Below are 19,912 nucleotides of genomic sequence, written 5' to 3' on the forward strand. Positions count from 1 at the left end.
TAACGTTTTTTTGTACGTCGCGTCCGCCATTTCTGACCGCGCATGCGTGGCCGTAACTCCGCCCCCTCCTCCCCAGGACATAGATTGGGCAGCGGATGCGTTGAAAAATTACATCCGCTGCCCACATTGTGCACAATTTTCCCAACGTGCGTCGGTATGTCGGGCCGACGCATTGCGACGGCCCCGTACCGACGTAAGTGTGAAAGAAGCCTAACTCTAAATTTAGCCCCAACCCTAACCCTAAATTTAGCCCCAACCCTAACCCTAAATTTAGCCCTTAACCCTAGCCCTAGCCCTAACCCTAGCCCTAACCCTAATTTTAGCCTCAACTGCTCTTCTCCTGCCGGCCGGGAGATGGCGACACTGCGCATGCGCCCACCATTTTCTTTTGCCATGAAGACGCCGGCGGCCAGGAGGAGCAGCAGGAGGACCCAGGGACACCGGTAAGTATGGCAGGGTCCCTGAATCCCCCTATTTCTCTGTCCTCTGATGTGCGATCACATCAGAGGACAGAGAATTACACTTTGCTTTTTTTTTTTTTGCGGTCGCCGGTAAACAGTTAATTACCGGCGATCGCAAAATCGTCCCGATCATGTTCTTTGGGGTCTTGGCTACCCCCGGCAGCCGAGACCCCAAAGATTCTCCCGGTGCCGGCCGGCGGGCGCACTACGCATGCGACCGCCATTTTTTTGCCGGAAAAAGATGGCGGTGCCCATCGGGAGCCACGAGGAGCACCGGGGGAGACAGGTAAGTATTGGGGGGCTACCTGGGACCCCATTTCTCTGTCCTTTGATGTGCGATCACATCGGAGGACAGAGAAATTAAAAAGAAATCGCGTTTTTGGTTTTTTTTGCGATCGCCGGTAAAAGGTTAATTACCGGCGATCGCAAATGCGGGTTCGGTAAAAAAAACCCCGAATCATGTTCTCTGGGGTCTCGGCTACCCCCGGCAGCCGAGACCCCGGAGAAAATCCGACTCTGGGGGGCGCTATTTACTTTTTCCACAGCGCCGTTAATTAACGGCGCTGTGGTTTAAGTACCCTTAGCGGCCGCCGTTAAAAGGCGTATCGGCGGTCGTTAAGGGGTTAAACTGTCCTTTGTGGGTAAGGCCCACCTGATTAAAATGATCTCTTTCCATAAAATACTTTTTCCCTTACAGACTCTGCCGGTTCTATTATCTAAAGCCAATGATAGGTTTTTAAGAAAAGTCTTTCTTCAATTTATTTGGGGCTCTAGAATTATTATTTTTAAGCTGCAACAAACTAAATCCTTAGGTGGCCATAATGTCCCTAATATCCGTCTATACAGTATAGCATCTGTCTTCTGCCACTCCCTGGACTGGATCTACGCCTTCACCCGCTTCACTAATACTCCAATAGATGAGGCGATGTGTAGGCCTTATAGTCTCTGTCACGATTCACACCATGACCGTCACCCCCACGTCACAGATCGGGGTGACTTTAGGCCAACAGACGGCTATCACATGTGCAGGGGGCTTATCTTAGTTATCCCTCCACTCCACAATGTGATGAAAAAAAAACACACAAGGCTATTGACCTCTTAGGTTACAGCAGGGGCTTATTCTAGGTATCCCACTGCTCTTCAATGTACCACGAACTGCAGGGATTTATGTATATCCCGCTTACAGTTCCACTTGCAACTTGCAGCTCTCTGGCGCCCCCCTTACTCTCAGATCAGATTAGGTACTGCACCTAGGGTAATTAGTCGCCAGAAAGGCTGCCTGCTATGTACTGGCTATTGGGTACGCTGCAGCGACGCGATTAACTACTGATATTATAAATTTTCCTCACACCTCCCCCTTTTGGTCTGCGCACTGTATGCCTCCATGCGCACCTCAGTAGGTTCACCCTGGCGGGACAGTCCATCTGCATTTCCATGCTCCCTGCCCGTTTTGTGTTCAACGTTGAAGTCAAACTGCTGAAGGGCAAGGCTCCAGCGTAGCAACCTGCCGTTGGTTCCACACATGGTGTTTAGCCAGCGCAGAGGGTGGTGGTCGGTCACCACGGTGAAGGTGCGACCGTACAAGTAGGGCTGCAAGCGTTGCAGGGCCCAGACTATGGCCAGGCACTCCTTCTTGATGGTGGAGTAGGCCACTTCCCTCGGCAAAAGTTTCCGGCTCAGGTATAACACGGGGCGCTCTTGGTTCTCTGAGTCAACCTGGCTGAGCACAGCACCAAGGCCAAACTCGCTGGCGTCGGTCTGCACCAAGAACGGTCGACTGCTTTCAACACAGGGGCGTTGCACAATGCTGTTTTCAACGCCTGGAAGGCCCCTCACAGCCATCGGTCCAGTTGACGATGTGTGGTAGCTTCTTCCTGGTGAGATCCGTCAAGGGTTTTGCCAGGCTACTATAGTGCTGTACGAAGCGCCTATAGTACCCTGCAGTGCCCAGGAAGGACATCACCTGTTTCTTGGTCCTGGGGGTGGGCCAGTTCACGATTGCGCCCACTTTCTCAGGCTCTGGCTTTAGGGTGCCTCCGCCTACCCGGTGCCCCAGGTAGTGGACCTCCCTCATGCCCATCTGGCACTTTCCCGGCTTGATAGTCAGTCCTGCTTGGTGAATTCGCCTGAGCACCTCCTCGAGATGCTGCTGGTGTTCCTCCCAGGAGGGACTGAAGATGGCAATGTCATCCAAGTACGCCACCGCGTACTTCTCCAGTCCCTGAAGCAGGAGGTTGACCATCCGCTGGAAAGTGGCAGGGGCATTTTTCGTGCCAAAGAGCATGACCGTGGGCTCGTACAGTCCAAAGGGTGTGATAAAGGTGGACTTCTCCTGCGCCTCGGGGCTCAGGGGAATCTGCCAGTATCCTCGACTCAGATCCATTATTGTCAGGTATTTTGCGCCAGCTAAACTCTCAAGCAGCTCTTCAATGCACGGCATTGCGTGCGCGTCAGAGGCTGTGATGGTGTTGAGCCCCCTGTAGTCCACGCAGAATTGGGTGGTCCGGTCTTTCTTTGGCACGAGAACTACAGGTGAGGCCCACGCGCTCTTTGACCGTCGAATCACCCTCAGCTGTAACATCTCATCGATCTCCTGGCGCATAATCTGCTGCACCTGGTCAGAGATTCGATAGGGTGTTCGCCGTAGTGGGGCGTGATTCCCGGTGTCCACCTCGTGGACTGCTAACTCAGTCCTCCCAGGTCGGTTGGAGAACACGACCCGGAAGGGTTCCAGTGTGGTTTGCAACTGCAACCGCTGGGGTTCAGTTAACGAGGCGCATACCTCCACATTCTCGATGGACCCACCGGCCTTGACTTGGGCCAGCATGTCCAGGAGGGTGTCTTCCTCCCTGTCCTCGGGTAAGCTGCAGACCGGTAGGACGAAAGGTTCACGTTCATGATGAGCCTTCATCAGGTTGACGTGACAGGCCTTTCGCCTACCCCGAGCGTGGTCAAGCGTGACCACGTAGGTGACCGGGTTGAGCTGTTGGTGGACAACGTACGGGCCCTCCCAGGCTGCCTGAAGCTTATCCTTTGGTACGGGGACCAGCACCCACACCTTTTGACCCATGTGGTAGGTCCGCTCCCGGGCGTTCTGGTCGTACCAGTGCTTCTGGTCAGCCTGAACCTGCGTCATGTTGTCATACACCAACTGCGTCAAGGTCTGCATCTTGTCACGGAAGCGCATGACATACTCCACCATGGACACTTCAGAAGGGTTCGGCTCCTCTTCCCAGGATTCTCTTACCATCCCAAGGGGTCCCCGGACTCGCCTGCCGTACAGGAGCTCGAAGGGGTAGAACCCCGTCGAGGCCTGCGGAACCTCTCGGTAAGCAAATAGCAGGTGTGGGAGGTACCGCTCCCAGTCGCGCCCTTGGGTCTCAAACAGCATGTGTAGCATCTGTTTGAGGGTACCATTAAAGTGTTCACACAAGCCATTGGTCCGAGGTTTCCTTGTAGTTCTGTTGCCTGTTCGCCAGCTTCCGGTCCCAGGGTGTGACGTGACGTCATGGAAGGTCCTTGTCGCATACCATCTTTAGCACCGGAGGAGCGAGGAGCGGGAAAGGCGCCGGAGGGTGAGTATATGATGATTTTTATTATTTTTAAATTATTTTTAACATTAGATGTTTTTACTATTGATGCTGCATAGGCAGCATCAATAGTAAAAACTTGGTCACACAGGGTTAATAACGGCGGTAACGGAGTGAGTTACCCACGGCATAGCGCGGTCCGTTACCACTGGCATTAACCCTGTGTGAGCGGTGACTGTGGGGAGTATGGAGCGGGTGCTGAGTGCAGGGGAGTGGGGGAGGGACTAATCGGATTGTGGCCGTCGCTGATTGGTCGCGGCAGCCATGACAGGCAGCTGGCGAGACCAATCAGCGACTTGGATTTCATGACAGACAGAGGCCGCGACCATTGAATATCCGTGACAGACAGACGGAAGTGACCCTTAGACAATTATATAGTAGATGTTCTGGTTATTAGGTAATAAATGTAATAAAAAGGTGTTAATAATGAATAGAGATGTAGTGCAATATGTTGTTATCCATTTTGCTTGGTCCTGTTATTTATTCACTAGCTATTGAACCCGTTCTACGCCCGGGTAGCGAGCTTTTATATTGGTATATGGTCTCCATCCTGGTATGTGCTGCTCCATCCTGCGTCCCCATCCTGTCATGTGCTGCTCCATCCTGCATCCCCATCCTGTCATGTGCTGCTCCATCCTGCGCCCCCATTCTGACATGTGCTGCTCCATCCTGCGCCCCCATTCTGTCATGTGCTGCTCCCATCCTGCGCCCCCATTCTGACATGTGCTGCTCCCATCCTGCGCCCCCATTCTGACATGTGCTGCATCCATCCTGCGCTTCCATTCTGACATGTGCTGCACCCATCCTGCGCCTCCATTCTGACATGTGCTGCACCCATCCTGCACCTCCATTCTGACATGTGCTGCTCCCATCCTGCGCCTCCATTCTGTCATTTGCTGCTCCCATCCTGCGCCCCCATCCTGTCATGTGCTGCTCCCATCCTGCGCCCCCGTTCTGTCATGTGCTGCTCCAATTCTGCTCCCCCGTTCTGTCATGTGCTGCTCCCATCCTGCGCCCCCGTTCTGTCAAGTGCTGTTCCCATCCTGCACCCCCGTTCTGTCATGTGCTGCTTCCATCCTGCACCCCCGTTCTGTGATGTGCTGCTCCCATCCTGCTCCCCCGTTCTGTCATGTGCTGCTCCCATCCTGCGCCACCGTTCTTTAATTTGCTGCTCCCATCCATATGCCCCATACGCTGCTCCATAAAGGTTTATGGCCCCCATAAGATGCTCCATAGTATATGCCCCATTCACTGCTCCATAAAGGTTTATGGCCCCCATAAGATGCTCCATATTATATGCCCCATACACTGCTCCATAAAGGTTTATGGCCCCCATAAGATGCTCCATAGTATATGCCCCGTGCACTGCTCCATAAAGGTTTATGGCCCCCATAAGATGTTCCATATTATATGCCCCGTATACTGCTCCATAAAGGTTTATGGCCCCCATAAGATGCTCCATAGTATATGCCCCATTCACTGCTCCATAAAGGTTTATGGCCCCCATAAGATGCTCCATATTATATGCCCCATACACTGCTCCATAAAGGTTTATGGCCCCCATAAGATGCTCCATAGTATATGCCCCGTGCACTGCTCCATAAAGGTTTATGGCCCCCATAAGATGTTCCATATTATATGCCCCGTATACTGCTCCATAAAGGTTTATGGCCCCCATAAGATGCTCCATAGTATATGCCCCGTAAACTGCACCACAAAGGTTTACGGCCCCCATAAGATGCTCCATATTATATGCCCCGTACACTGCTCCATAAAGGTTTATGGCCCCCATAAGATGCTCCATAGTATATGCCCCCGTACACTGCTCCATTATGGTTGATGGCCCCACAAGATGCTCCATAGTATGTGCCCCGTGTCAGGTGGCATAAGTAACAAATAGCTGTGGCATGAAGTGCCACAGCCTCATGCCACAGCAATTTGTTACTTGCGCCACCTGATTCCTTTCCTCCGCGATTTTCTTGGTCCTCCTGCTGGCAGAATCGGCGCCTGCGCAGTCCGCGCTTTCCGGCGCCATTTTCTTGACACACTGCGCCTGCGCAGTCCGAGAAAATGGCGCCGGAAATCGTGGACTGCGCAGGCGCCGATTCCGGCAGCAGGACCAAGAAAATGACGTCGGAAAGGAATCAGGTGGCGTAAGTAACAAATTGCTGTGGCATGAAGTGCCACAGCTTCATGCCACAGCAATTTGTTACTTACGCCATTCCTTTCCGCCGCAATTTTCTTCGTCCTCCTGCTGGCGGAATGGGCGCCTGTGCACTCTGTGTTTTCCGGCGCCATTTTTTTGAAGACACACTGCGCCTGCGCAGTCCGCGCTTTCTGGCGCCATTTTCTTGAAGACACACTGCAGTGTGTCTTCAAGAAAATGGCGCCGGAAAGCGCGGACTGCGCAGGCGCCGATTCCGCCAGCAGGAGGACGAAGAAAATCGCGGCGGAAAGGAAAGGCGTAAGTAACAAATTGCTGTGGCATGAAGTGCCACAGCATAATCAGGACGCAAATATGTGCACGGTGTCCCCCTGCTCCCGACCCCCTGCTCCCGGCAGTCCGCGCCTTCCGGCGCCATTTTTTTTTCCTGACACTCTATAATGTAACGCTAGGAGCGTCGCGCCTGCGCAGTCTATAAAGGCTTCGGACAGAGTGACGCTCCCAGAGTTATAGATTGTATGTTTTGGTAGTGCTGTCAGAAAATCTCAGCAGGCGGTGTGTGAGCAAAGTTGTTGTTTTTTTTTAATACCAATTCTATCCACAGTTTAGAGGGCGATGATGGAGCCAGTCTAACGATCTAGTTAGGACGACTATGTCAGGGTATAAGGCCATAGACTAAAGCCTCACAGTAAACGATCCCTGAATATCGGGCACATCCATAGCCTTATTACTGCCCCCTGAAACAAGACCACAGTCTAGGGAGAGTCATTGAGAAAAATGAGGAAACACGAACTAAAAACATTTAACTGATCAATATCATAAAACATAAAAGTAAAACTGTGATGTATTTTATATACTAATAATACAATGATGTCGCTATTCCATGGTGTTTCACCATTCAGAGGTTCCAGGTTCAATGTCAGACACTGAGTGTTGGACACAAAAGGTAATAAGTGTTTGTAGAATAAGGTCCGGCCACCGGCCACTATCTGTATAAAGACTGAATTTTATCAGTTAACAGAATACATAGTTACGTTTGATAAATGTGAAAAAAATGTAAGTAAACCTAGAAGTATTTTTATTTATTTTTTATTGTAATTAATAATAATCTTTATTTTTAGATAGTGCTAAATTCCCTATCAGTATGTCTTTGGAATGTGGGAGGAAACCGGAGAACCCGGAGGAAACCCACGCAAACACGGAGAGAACATACAGACTCTTTGCAGATGTTGTCCAAGGTGGGATTTGAACCCAGCGCTGCAAGGCTGCTGTGCTAACCACTGAGCCACCGTGCTGCCCATATAACTAATAATAGGATGGAAGGATAAGGGAGGGGTGAAACTAGGAACAGAACCAGTAGACACAATCATAGTCAGGGAGTCAGCCGGGGTCAGATGCCAGGTGATCAGTAGAAGAATGTGAAGGTCCTTCTATACAGGTAATTAATAATAGGATAGAAGGACAATTTTTTTTTTGTAATTAATAATAGGATAGAAGGATAAAGGACAGAATCAGTAGAGACAATCATAGTCAGGGAGTCAGCCGGGGTCAGATGCCAGGTGATCAGTAAAAGCAGTGATGGTGGATCTGCTGGACTTCTTGTCTTTCAGATGGTTTTAGGGCAACAGGCGCAACAAGCAAATGCTCGAGCAGCCCTGGATAATCCGCGCCGGTGGGATGATAAGATCCGGCGGAAGACGGAACCTGTGAGAACAGAAGTAAATATAATGTAAGTGATGGGACTCCATATGGCACCATACTACTGTGCGGTCACTGTGGCTGCACGGCAGAGGAATATTATCACACAGAGGTCATGGATCATTGTCAGCCATCATACATGTGAGGTCAGGGATCATTGTCAGCCATCATACATGTGAGGTCAGGGATCATTGTCAGCCATCATACATGTGAGGTCAGGGATCATTGTCAGCCATCATACATGGGAGGTCAGGGATCATTGTCAGCCATCATACATGTGAGGTCAGGGATCATTGTCAGCCATCATACATGGGAGGTCAGGGATCATTGTCAGCCATCATACATGTGAGGTCAGGGATCATTGTCAGCCATCATACACGTGAGGTCAGGGATCATTGTCAGCCATCATACACGTGAGGTCAGGGATCATTGTCAGCCATCATACATGTGAGGTCAGGGATCATTGTCAGCCATCATACATGTGAGGTCAGGGATCATTGTCAGCCATCATACATGTGAGGTCAGGGATCATTGTCAGCCATCATACATGTGAGGTCAGGGATCATTGTCAGCCATCATACATGTGAGGTCAGGGATCATTGTCAGCCATCATACATGTGAGGTCAGGGATCATTGTCAGCCATCATACATGTGAGGTCAGGGATCATTGTCAGCCATCACACATGTGAGGTCATGGATCATTGTCAGCCATCATACATGTGAGGTCAGGGATCATTGTCAGCCATCATACATGTGAGGTCAGGGATCATTGTCAGCCATCATACATGTGAGGTCAGGGATCAATGTCAGCCATCATACATGTGAGGTCAGGGATCAATGTCAGCCATCATACATGTGAGATCAGGGATCATTGTCAGCCATCATACACGTGAGGTCAGGGATCATTGTCAGCCATCATACATGTGAGGTCAGGGATCATTGTCAGCCATCATACACATGAGGTCAGGGATCATTGTCAGCCATCATACACGTGAGGTCAGGGATCATTGTCAGCCATCATACATGGGAGGTCAGGGATCATTGTCAGCCATCATACATGTGAGGTCAGGGATCATTGTCAGCCATCATACATGGGAGGTCAGGGATCATTGTCAGCCATCATACATGTGAGGTCAGGGATCATTGTCAGCCATCATACACGTGAGGTCAGGGATCATTGTCAGCCATCATACACGTGAGGTCAGGGATCATTGTCAGCCATCATACATGTGAGGTCAGGGATCATTGTCAGCCATCATACATGTGAGGTCAGGGATCATTGTCAGCCATCATACATGTGAGGTCAGGGATCATTGTCAGCCATCATACATGTGAGGTCAGGGATCATTGTCAGCCATCATACATGTGAGGTCAGGGATCATTGTCAGCCATCATACATGTGAGGTCAGGGATCATTGTCAGCCATCATACATGTGAGGTCAGGGATCATTGTCAGCCATCACACATGTGAGGTCATGGATCATTGTCAGCCATCATACATGTGAGGTCAGGGATCATTGTCAGCCATCATACATGTGAGGTCAGGGATCATTGTCAGCCATCATACATGTGAGGTCAGGGATCAATGTCAGCCATCATACATGTGAGATCAGGGATCATTGTCAGCCATCATACACGTGAGGTCAGGGATCATTGTCAGCCATCATACATGTGAGGTCAGGGATCATTGTCAGCCATCATACACATGAGGTCAGGGATCATTGTCAGCCATCATACATGTGAGGTCAGGGATCATTGTCAGCCATCATACATGTGAGGTCAGGGATCATTGTCATCCATCATACATGTGAGGTCAGGGATCATTGTCAGCCATCATACATGTGAGGTCAGGGATCATTGTCAGCCATCATACACGTGAGGTCAGGGATCATTGTCAGCCATCATACACGTGAGGTCAGGGATCATTGTCAGCCATCATACATGTGAGGTCAGGGATCATTGTCAGCCATCATACATGTGAGGTCAGGGATCATTGTCAGCCATCATACATGTGAGGTCAGGGATCATTGTCAGCCATCATACATGTGAGGTCAGGGATCATTGTCAGCCATCATACATGTGTGGTCAGGGATCATTGTCAGCCATCATACATGTGATAATCCCATCACTGACAGATGACATCTGCTCCACATGAATTATTCTCACTGACATCACACAACATGGAGCTGATTCTCACACTTACCTCGTCTCTTTTTCCCCTTTTTTCCATTTTACATGTGAGATCAGGGATCATTGTCAGCCATCATACACGTGAGGTCAGGGATCATTGTCAACCATCATACATGTGAGGTCAGGGATCATTGTCAGCCATCACACACGTGAGGTCAGGGATCATTGTCAGCCATCATACATGTGAGGTCAGGGATCATTGTCAGCCATCATACATGTGAGGTCAGGGATCATTGTCATCCATCATACATGTGAGGTCAGGGATCATTGTCAGCCATCATACATGTGAGGTCAGGGATCATTGTCAGCCATCATACACGTGAGGTCAGGGATCATTGTCAGCCATCATACACGTGAGGTCAGGGATCATTGTCAGCCATCATACACGTGAGGTCAGGGATCATTGTCAGCCATCATACATGTGAGGTCAGGGATCATTGTCAGCCATCATACATGTGAGGTCAGGGATCATTGTCAGCCATCATACATGTGAGGTCAGGGATCATTGTCAGCCATCATACATGTGAGGTCAGGGATCATTGTCAGCCATCATACATGTGAGGTCAGGGATCATTGTCAGCCATCATACATGTGAGGTCAGGGATCATTGTCAGCCATCATACATGTGAGGTCAGGGATCATTGTCAGCCATCATACATGTGAGGTCAGGGATCATTGTCAGCCATCATACATGTGAGGTCAGGGATCATTGTCAGCCATCATACATGTGATAATCCCATCACTGACAGATGACATCTGCTCCACATGAATTATTCTCACTGACATCACACAACATGGAGCTGATTCTCACACTTACCTCGTCTCTTTTTCCCCTTTTTTCCATTTTCTGATGTTTCTTTGTCTTTACTCAGATTTATTGGAGATTTTCTTTCCTCCTGAGCTGGAAATTCTAATCAGAAAGTAAAATAAAAACCTCAGTAATGACGTATCCTAATGGGATCTGCTTTGTCTCCTGTATATAGTAGGATTGTTCTAGTCCTGTCTCCTATAGTCCTGATAATCTGGTATCTACTGTATAATTGTCTAAGGGTCACTTCCGTCTTTCTGTCTGTCTGTAACGGAAATCCCAAGTCGCTGATTGGTTGCGGCAAAACAGCCATGACCAATCAGTGATGGGCACAGTCCGGCGGCAAAATGGCCGTTCCTTACTCCCCGCAGTCAGTGCCCGCAGTCCATACTCCCCCCCCAGTCAGCGCTCACACAGGGTTAATGGCAGCGTTAACGAACCGCGTTATGCCGCGGTGTAATGCACTCCGTTAACGCAGCTATTAACCCTGTGTGACCAACTTTTTACTATTGATGATGCCTATGCAGCATCAATAGTAAAAAGATCTAATGTTAAAAATAATAAAAAAAAAAAAAAAAAATAGTTATATACTCACCGTCCGTCGGCCCCTCGGATCCAGAATAGGCCTTTCCCTCTCCTCGCGACGCTCCGTTGACCGCTCCTTGCATTGCGATCTCGCGAGACCGCTACGTCATCATCTTGCAAGACCGCAATGCACTCTTGAGACCGGAGTGTGCGAGGAGCATCGGTAAGCGCTTCGCCTGGATCCGTGGGCCAACGGAAGGTGAGTATATAACTATTTTTTACTTTAATTCTTTTTTTAACAGGGATATGATGCCCACATTGCTATATACTATGTGGGCTGTGCAATATAGTACGTGGGCTGTGCAATATACTACGTGGGCTGTGCAATATACTACGTGGGCTGTGCTATATACTGTGTGGGCTGTGCAATACACTGCATGGGCTGTGCAATATACTACGTGGGCTGTGCAATATACTATATGGGCTGTGCAATATACTGTGTGGGCTGTGCAATATACTACGTGGGCTGTGCAATATACTAACTGGGCTGTGCATATACTATGTGGGCTGTGCTATATACTACGTGGGCTGTGCAATACACTGCATGGGCTGTGCAATATACTGCGTGGGCTGTGCTATATACTACGTGGGCTGTGCAATATACTAACTGGGCTGTTCAATATACTACGTGGGCTGTGCAATATACTAACTGGGCTGTGCAATATAGTACGTGGGCTGTGCAATATACTGCGTGGGCTGTGCTATATACTGCGTGGGCTGTGCAATACACTGCATGGGCTGTGCAATATACTATGTGGGCTGTGCAATATACTATGTGGGCTGTGCAATATACTGCGTGGGCTGTGCAATATACTGCGTGGGCTGTGCAATATACTGCATGGGCTGTGCTATATACTGCATGGGCTGTGCAATATACTACATGGGCTGTGCAATATACTATGTGGGCTGTGCAATATACTGCGTGGGCTGTGCAATATACTGCGTGGGCTGTGCAATATACTGCGTGGGCTGTGCTATATACTACGTGGGCTGTGCAATATACTAACTGGGCTGTGCAATATACTACGTGGGCTGTGCAATATACTATGTGGGCTGTGCAATGTACTATGTGGCTGTGCAAAACACTACATGGCTGTGCTATACACTACATGGGCTGTGTTATACACTACGTGGGCTGTGTTATACACTATGTGGCCTGTGTTATACACTACGTGGCCTGTGTTATACACTACTTGGCCTGTGTTATACACTACGTGGGCTGTTATACGCTACGTGGGCTATGTTATATGCTACATGGGCTATTATAAACTATGTGGCTGTGTTATATGCTATGTGGGCTGTTATACACTCCGTGGGCTGTGTTATATACTACGTGGCTGTGCTATATACTCCGTGGGCTGTGCTATATACTCCTTGGGCTGTGCGATATACTACATGGCTGTGCTATATACTGCGTGGCTGTGCAATATACTACGTGGCTGTGCAATATACTATGTGGCTGTGCAATATACTTCGTGGCTGTGCTACTTACTACGTGGGCTGTTATATACTACGTGGCTGTGCTACATACTATGTGGCCGGCCGCGAACAATCAGACAAGCGGAGTCCGGCCACGAATTGGCGCGGGAATAGAACCACGCTTTGCTAATTGGTCGCGGCCGGCCGAAGACTGTGTATTCAATGTATTATTCTAAAATCTTCATAAATAAACTACATACATATTCTAGAATACTCGATGCGTTAGAATCGGGCTACCATCTAGTTATATCATAATAGGGCAGAATAAGTCCTATATAATGTACATAATCCCATCTGAGGGGCATTAGATGTGTCACTGATCTAGAGCAGTAAGGGCCCTGTGTGCCACCATGTGGTGCATCACTGATGATATTCTACTATAAGAGATTATGTCACCTTATGATGATGGAGGTTACTGGACGCTACAACGTATCTCACAGAATCCATGAAAGAAACTACAAAATTAGGGAACTAGAGGTACAGTATGGGCCCATGGGCAACATAATTGGGATCCATGAAACATGGATAACATAGGAGACCTATTACAGAAAAACCATGTGGATATATTTGAGCCTTGAAGTCAACATTCCCATTGTTGGTGCTGTAGACATGGACATACCTGATAGTGGGGACGAGGATGACAAGATGATAATAGCGTCGTCATCAGATTCTTTCTGCCTGTTTCGAAGAATAAAAACATGTAAATTGCAAGAAAACACAGTATAAAAGGGGTTGTCTCACTAGAAGAACATGGACTAATGGGCCTAATAAGACATATGACTGCCATAGTGGGGAAGGTCTTCTGCTCAACGCTACCTTCTATAGATTGGAGCGGAATTAAGAATGTCTGGCATGTAATAATACATCTCTCCTACAGTGTAGGCAGCATGAAAAATGCATGACCGGTCACAGGTACGCAGATATGGGCTGTTATCACGAGCGGTTTCCTCTAACCTTGGGATGGTGGATTCTGCATTTGATACTATGGTAATTATGTCCTATATTTGGTGTTGTGCACATAAATCAGCCTAGACCTCCCAATAATGACCCCATAATCTACTCACATTTCTGAAATATTTGTGCTGGATTCTTGGGTATGATCTGGAGAAGACTTGGGATTCTCATTAATCTTCATCCTGGTAACGGTGGTACAGAGCTACATGCGGAAGCAATAAGATATTAAATAATTGTATGTCTACCTTCATAGGTCTTTTATATATATTTTGGATGTATTAACACATACTTACTTTAGAAAGCCTTTCAGAAGATGATGTAAAATTTTTGAAGACAAGGCTCTCATTGTCCTCACTTATGCCCTTCTCACCCTCTGAGACCAGATGTTTTTCCATATTAGAATGGTCTGCAAGACATAGGTAATGAAGTGTTATTAGAGGTTGTCAGTATAACACAGTCACCATTTATTAATGGGAACCAATTGTCACAAAATAAGGAAGACGAGGCAAACAGATACTTAGTTTAGATGACGTCTCCTACTTACTGATAAATAGGCTGGTGTCCACATCTGATGCAAGGTGAGGAACGTACACTGGATTTTGACTTAGAAGGGTGTCAAAGTCTAAGTCATTAAGAAATGGATGACCCTTGATCTCAAAAGCTCCTCCTGGATAAAGGAAAACAAAAGTGATGCGGACATTGTCAGAGACAACTTCATATCTGAACAACGTATCTTAATTTGAACTAATTACACAACTGAGCAGACATGTAGGAAATAGAATGAAAATTTTAGCAAAGAGAACTATAAATGGAGAAGCTGATAGAGAATTAATGTTCCTCATGGACATTAGTGATGTGTCCTCGGTGTAACAAGGGAATATTGATATTATTGTATCTGTTACCTGTCCCAAGTCTATCCACAGGATTTGTTTTCAGCAGCTGAGTGATGAGGTCCTTAGCATCGGGTGGAGGACTGTAATGATGATCCCAAATGATATTTCCTGTTATATAGAAAATTAAAGAACATAAAACCTATTTACAGGACTGTAAGATAAAGCAAAGGACGTAACTAAACCAAGATAACCGGTAAAAGCAATGATCAGATTATTTTACTTACCAGTGACAACATTTTCATAAAACTCAGATAGGGAAGCCCCATCAAATGGTGCAATTCCCATGAAAAATTCATTTAATATGATGCCCATATCCCACCAGTCAACAGGTCTTCCATAGGCGTTCTTCAGGATGACCTCAGGGGCTGTGTAATAAGGGCTGCCACACTCCTGGAAACCAACAGAAAAAAGCAATGAGAATCGATGAAACTATTATTATGACAAGCTCTTGACATAAAATCAGAATTACAGAAGATAAAATATCAGTGGAAAAGCTCTCTAGAAATGAAGAACGTAGGGAAGACAAAATAGAGTTATGAGATTTGTACAGAACAAGCTAAGTTCCTGTAGGTAATGCTGACCTCATGGTCCTGGAACTCTCTGGAGATGTTCTCTGCTGATTGCTTGTAGGTGTTGGTGTTTGGTATCATGACACCAAGTTTTGAACATCCAAAGTCGGTAATTTTAATATGTCCAGTAGATGTTATCAGGAGGCTGTGAAAGAGAAGATGATTTTAGCTTCATAGACCGTGAGATAATAAAGGATAACTCCCCCCCTTTGTTATACTACAGGTATTCACTTACTTCTGTGGCCTCAGGTCTCTGTGCACCACACCGTGACTATGCAGGTATTCCACACCAAGGACTGCTTCTGCAAAGTACAAGCGGGCCATCGGGACAGAGAAAGGACCCCTGGTGCTTAGAAGGGTCGCACAGTCTCCACCTACAGAAGAAAGGAAATATGACCGGTGAGGGGTTTATACAGCGGAGCACCATGATGTATGAAGAGAAGTGAGTGGAAACATTGGGGCAGGGGATAATATATAAAGATATAATGTACATAATATTAGTCTGAGGTCATGATGAAATTGTCGTCCAAGTAGCTCATGACATAAAGTGATCTCGTATCTGGTCTACACCTGGAGATACTGACGTTCTCAGTGCGGACATACGGGGAGATCACACACATCAATGACTTTAATAGACAACCTATAGTAAATGCTCTGTGGGAATGTAACATCCACGGGGACAAGTCTTAATGATATGAGAGGTGATAAGATGTCAGCAGACATGAGTTGAATACTACACAATGTTCGTGTCCTACCTCCTACATACTCCATGACCATACACAGGTGATATCTAGTAGGGAAGGAGCAGAGCATGGAGACCACAAAGGGACAATCTGCGAATGTTAGGATGTCCCTCTCGATATATGTCCTTTCCATTTTATTAGAAGTAGTCAGGTTCCTCTTGGCCATTTTCTTCATAGCAAAGATGTTTTGTGATCCCTTATGGCGCACTAAGCAGACGGCCCTGGAGAGAAGGAGAATCCATGGTTTATAATGAACCCTTAACAGTCTGGATATTGAAGTCATTACGTGATCATTTGTACTAATGATTAATGGCAGCAGTCCGGCCATCACTAGAAATCCACATCTAGAAATCCATGAAATAACACTACATAGATGATGGGAGGTCGCACCGCGCCCCGTCTGCCCTCACCAGGTCACATTATAGATGAGAGAATCTGCTGACATTCATCTTGGGCAGATTCGCTATAACCGACCAGTAGATACAAGTCAGTAACAATAATAATTAGTCAAAATGTAAATTGCTCCAATTGTTGTAAGAAGATGGTTTTTAGTCTTTCTCCACAGCCCAAGGCAGAATAAATAATGGAGGGACAAGAAGACGATAAAAAGTAATTAAACACATTACACCCACTTGTCTTGGTCCTTCCCCGGTCCATCACTGCAGTCCGCCATCCTCTGTCTTTGGTTGTTCTCCCTTCTGCTGCTGAGGCCAGTGATTGGACTGACATGGTCATGGTGGAGGGTGGAGATGTCATCGGCGTCAGTATCGCGTCACCCCTCACGTGACCGTGTGCAGCCAATCACTATTACCAGCTTCATAATGGGGCCCCGAAAGATCAGGAGGAAGCATAAGAACAGAGGAGGTCTAGGACCGGTGGGTGTCATGTATTCTATGATATCATCCCTTTCCTTACAGACAGATGTGTTACAGATCAGTTCGCTCTGCTGTATATAATGGAGCTGAATAGTGACATTGAGATGTGGACAGTGATGTGGACTCAGATCTTCTCCCTATGATAACACTGAATGGCAGAGCACAGAGGCCGAAGCATTGTCATAGGGAACCCTGAGAAATGGGGATTATGTTAATAGAAATCTCACCCAAAAGCACCGCTGCTGATCAGTTTGATAGTTTCATAGTCGCTTATACGCGGCTCTCCTGCCGGGATCAATGATTTAATCAAGTCCTAGAAAAGAATAAGAAATAATACTAAGATATAGAAGCTGAATACAATAATACTAAAGCAGAAACCATAATAGTATAGATAATGAAATCAGCGCCATGACCCAGTGAGTATAATGCGCCCAATATTTCAAGGACACTCCACAAATACTAACCAAAACAACAACGAAAAAAGGGCGAGTGATAGTCCTGAAGACAATTGTAACAATGTTTATTGAAAATACATATAAAATAACAAGTATATAATAAAAAATCTTACATGTAAGGACAAGATGGAATGAGAAGCCAAATGAGAACAGAAATAACGACCCTCCATAATGCTAGTGAAGTGGATATGTGGAGTGAATCCTGGAGCTAGTGTGAGTATAAATCAAGTACATATCAAACAATGACGTCTACCCCATTAGTCCAGGATGTTCCCCATAGTATCCCACTAGGATGGGCGCTCAGCCAGCCCCAACGCGCGTTTTGAATGGGCTTCCTCGGGAGCTGTGGACTTGATTTTGCTGGGGTGGTTTAGTGTTCCACTACAAGTATGGGATAAGGTTTCACCTTCATAACCCTAAAATTATATCATTTGTATTCCATCCTCCCCAGAAAACCATGTCCTAAGAACTGCTCTAGCACCAGCACTTTATGGTGCATGTCCTAAGATCTGCGCTAGCACCAGCACTTTATGGTGCATGTCCTAAGATTTGCACTAGCACCAGCACTTTATGGTGCATGTCCTAAGATCTGCACTAGCACCAGCACTTTATGGTGCATGTCCTTAGATCTGCACTAGCACCAGCACTTTATGGTGCTTGTCCTTAGATCTGCACTAGCACCAGCACTTTATGGGGGCATTTCTTTCTACTAATCTCCTCACACTAGCTCCAGGATTCACTCCCCATATCCACTTCACCAGCATTATGGAGGGTCGTTTTTTCTGTTCTCATTTGGCTTCTCATTCAATCTTGTCCTTACATGTAAGATTTTTTTTATTATATACTTGTTATTTTATATGTATTTTCAATAAAAATTGTTACAATTGTCTTCATGACTATCACTCGCTCTTTTTTTTTTCGTTGTTGTCTTGGTAAGATACAGTAGATGCTGGAAAACATCTCAGGATGTAATAACTTTTCCTCCTTTATTATGTCCCAGCTAATTTACACTGATCCGATGTAGAGGACGATACGAGCCGACGCTCTGCAGACACGAATGAAATATAAAGCGGATCCTCTATATATCGATATAATTGTAAAGTGCTGGATAAAACGCGAGATCACACAGGGTAGAACTTGCAGAGAATCTGTCAGCAGGTATGTGCTATGTAATCTGGGAGCAGTTATGATATAGGGGAAGAGACCCTGATTCCAGCGATGTGTTACTTACTAGACTTTCTGCTGTTGCTTTAATAAAATCAGTGTTTTATCAGCCGGAGATTATCACTAGGACTATGTGTCTCATGCCATGTTGTCCTAGTACTCTGTAAACCCACCACCACGGTATAGCAGATTTCTGCCTATGCACAGTGTATACAGAAAAGCTGCCAATCAGTGGTGTGGGCGGTGTTCTACAAGGTTCAGCATTCAGAGCTCTGCTAGATCTGCAGCAGAGAAGACAGGGATATTATCACATCTGCTGACCCCAGTAAATTAAGTGATATATCGCTGGAATCAGGGTCTCTGTCCCTACATTATGCTACAGCATAAACCTGGTGACAGATTCCATTTAATATAAATGCCATTCTCTAAGACCACAGTGTCCTCTACACTTAGAACAGAGCCGTCCCATGGTTATATGGGGATAATACTGGACGGGTCACTCACACCCCATGATCTGGTGATACACACACACCCCCATATCTCTATGATACTTACATCGGCGGATTCTTGGATCTCCGGGATCTTACAGATTCCACTGTCGGGATTCGCCAGCGCTGATGGTACTAAAATAATGATAACGTGATGAGAAAATAAAATGTATTAGTCGATATCAGTCCTACATACATAATACCGTAATATAAGGGAGAAATGACAAGACGTCTGAAAATGGGAATAATACTCGTTATATGGGGACTCTACATATGAGAACGTACAGCGCACCCACAGATAAAGGTAATGTAAGTGGTGGCGGACCCCCAATCACCACATGAATGAGGAGCCCCCACCCTCACTGCACATGTGAGTGATGGGAAGAGAGCTGAAGCATAGCAGCCATATGCAAATTATCCTGGAAGTGCACTGGGGGCGTGTCACTGCACTCGGACTCCTTCGTCACCGCCCCCAGTGCACTTCCATCCTGATTTGCATATGGCTTCTATGTTACATTTCTCCTGACTGGCACATTGGATTTCAGCAAAGAAATACTTTTTATTAAAGGGGAACGTCCTCCGCCGTCATCCCACCACTCCTGTATGTATCATGTGCTGACAGGTCCCCATTACATGGAGTAGAGAGTAAATCCACCATTATTCCCTGCTGTGTAATATCTGGATATAATGGGGGGAACGTCCTCCGCCGTCATCCCACCACTCCTATATGTATCATGTGCTGACAGGTCCCCATTACATAGAGTAGAGAGTAAATCCACCATTATTCCCTGCTGTG

At 46.9% G+C, this 19,912-nt stretch overlaps 1 long non-coding RNA gene across 1 annotated transcript; it reads right to left on the reverse strand.

Annotated features, from left to right (window-relative positions):
- Nucleotides 1-14,057: 14,057 nt before the first annotated feature.
- LOC138656331 (uncharacterized) lies at nt 14,058-14,566 on the reverse strand. Its single transcript, XR_011316906.1, has 3 exons — nt 14,474-14,566; nt 14,223-14,335; nt 14,058-14,131 (listed from the first exon to the last, which is right to left on the reverse strand). It is a non-coding gene; the product is annotated as an uncharacterized lncRNA (long non-coding RNA).
- Between the last annotated feature and the right edge of the window lie 5,346 nt (nt 14,567-19,912).

This window comes from Ranitomeya imitator, unplaced genomic scaffold (genome assembly GCF_032444005.1).
Source record: "Ranitomeya imitator isolate aRanImi1 unplaced genomic scaffold, aRanImi1.pri SCAFFOLD_1260, whole genome shotgun sequence".
Classification (NCBI taxonomy): Eukaryota; Metazoa; Chordata; class Amphibia; order Anura; family Dendrobatidae; genus Ranitomeya; species Ranitomeya imitator.